Source organism: Parasteatoda tepidariorum, chromosome 2, assembly GCF_043381705.1.
Source record: "Parasteatoda tepidariorum isolate YZ-2023 chromosome 2, CAS_Ptep_4.0, whole genome shotgun sequence".
NCBI lineage: Eukaryota > Metazoa > Arthropoda > Arachnida > Araneae > Theridiidae > Parasteatoda > Parasteatoda tepidariorum.
The window spans coordinates 49,249,434-49,251,951 of NC_092205.1; the positions used below are offsets into that span (position 1 = coordinate 49,249,434).

At 26.8% G+C, this 2,518-nt stretch overlaps 1 protein-coding gene across 6 annotated transcripts in view; it reads right to left on the reverse strand.

The window, feature by feature from the left end:
* LOC107450046 (octopamine receptor beta-2R) overlaps positions 1-2,518 on the reverse strand; it is a 163,291-nt gene that overhangs the window by 67,707 nt on the left and 93,066 nt on the right. The window lies entirely within an intron of this gene.

Genomic DNA, 2,518 nt, shown 5'->3' on the forward strand with positions numbered 1-2,518 from the left:
AATTACAACTCGATATATCTGTGTGTGTGATGACTCTATAATGACTGTATGCTTTATACGTTGTTTTGACCCCGTCGTAATGATAAAACAAATATAAAAAAGAATACTCGAACATCTACAATATAATTGTTTAAGTTTGAATTGAGGAGGAAAATAACGTGATACAAATAAATAGTAATGAGTCTTAACAATCTTCACATTTACCATGATATGGAAGGTTAACGTTCGAGACTTAACAATAGAATATTTGTACGCAGCTGCAATATATCTTTTGTCAATTCACTTTTATTTAATTCTGTTTAACACGTAATCACGAAAACATGTTATGATTGTCTTTTTCCTCTTTTGTACAATATTAAACACTGCATGGTCTGAACAGTACCAGAAGCTCCGCATTTAAAGTAATCACGAAAACAAATTTAAATGGGCTTGTAAGAACTTAACTTTTCATTTATTAATGTGGGAAGAACAAAAGAAAATGTGTTACTTTCTTCAATAATTAATAATAATAATGTGAGTAATAGGCTAGTTTTCTCTAATAGTGAAAGAAGTTGAAGATTTAATTAAATGGCTAATGTATGTACAATGATTATTACTTTCTTCTTACAGATGTTTTGAGTAAGAAGTGCTGTAGTTTAAAAGAAACCTTATCTGAAAAACCTTTGGAAACCTAACCTTTGAAAATCCTAATCTGAAAAACCTTAGGATGGAAAAACCTAATCTGGAAAACCTAAGGATGGAAAAACCTAATCTGAAAAACCTTAGGATGGAAAAACCTAAAATTTGCATCTATGTTTTTGGTTAAAAATTATAGTTTATGTTTCAAATAGCCCATTATATGTTTGGTTAATATTAAATATTAAATTTATTGACTTTGTCAATCAAATTAAGAAATGTTGAAGAGAATATTTAAAAGTTATTATTATACTTGAAATACAGACCACTAATAGAAAATATTCTGGAAGCTCTATAGTTGTGAAAATGCTTATATTAGGACATTCCAATAGCAAAAAAAGGTCTTTGATTTTTGCCATAATTTCCATGCAAGTGAGAAAAAAACAAGTTAATATGAAACTAAGACAAGAAGTGCAAATTCTTGTGAAACCTTTGTCATTTTATTATGTGAAAACATAAGCTTTTATTTAACTATTTTTCTTTCGTCTCTTCTGTTTTCAAATTCATCCCATATTATTTTTGTATTTATTGCGATTTTATTGAAACTTGTAAGCTAACGCATAAAAAATTTCCATGAAAGATAAAAGGATATCCACGCTATGTAAAGATTTCGACGAGACAATTTCGCAATTTCTGAGGAGAGAGATGTGAGGCAGGATGAATGATCTCAAATAAAATAAAACAGTATAAAAAATAAGGTAAATAACCCTTTCTTCCGTTTAAATCTACAACTTCTACGTTATTTTTGTTAATTATATATTACATTGATAATTTATTGTATATTTGTATTAAAATTAATATCTGGTATAAACTATGAAAATTTCACTTCCACCATGGTATTGTGCTTACCCTAGTTTCTGTCTGACGGTTTTAACCTGCTTTTAAAGTTTAAACCAGATTTTGACCCACAAGAATTTGCTCTCTTTTATTTAAATCAGTATTTTTGAATTAATATAGGATTAACTGTTTTACTGTGTGATATATATTATAACAACAATTGAAATCTATTTTTCCATTTTAAAGTTTACTGTCTGAAAGAAGCACGAGGAAAAAATGTATTTAATGTTTGTAATAAAAAAATTCTCAAAATTATAATCTATTCACTTTCAATGAAAATAATGAAAAACATCAAAATTACATTTGTATTTTACTTTAAATTAGTTTTAGTTGAATAACATAAGCGATACCATTATCGTATTCATATATATTTTTAAAAAAAAATAATTAACTTTCATGGACTATTATGGACATCATCAATAATATTTTTACTTGTCAATTATTTTGAAAAATTTTGTAAGTTTACATCCTTACTTAAACTTTTTAAAAAATTCTATTGTTATTCATTTTGAAAGATTTTACTTTAAGTTCTCTTGAAAATTCACATAATTTTTTTTCCATTTAGAATTTTATTATTTGACTTATATTTTAAGATTTTTAGAAGAAGAATCGTAACAATGTGCAGTGCATGTTAATTCAGATGAGATGCATTGGTTTATAGATATATCTTTATAAGTATTTAAGTGTCATGTAATAAATGCTCTTACAAGGGAAACTAGGGAAGTGTGACTCGCCAATTTTGAACTAAACTGGTGGGATGTATGCCTTATGAGGAATAATTTTAGGGGGCAACATTCGTTTCGGCCCATAGAAGGTCCTGTGAGAGATAAAAAAATAATTCAATATGTAGAAAAATCGGTATTTTATTACTTCAATGCAGACTATTAGTTATTGTAATTGTCTCATACTGCAATTAATTTTGTGGTACTTTCACGTACTATATAATGCATATTTATTGTCAAAATTGATTTCGAAAATTTTATATATCTGTAGTTTTTCAGAAAAA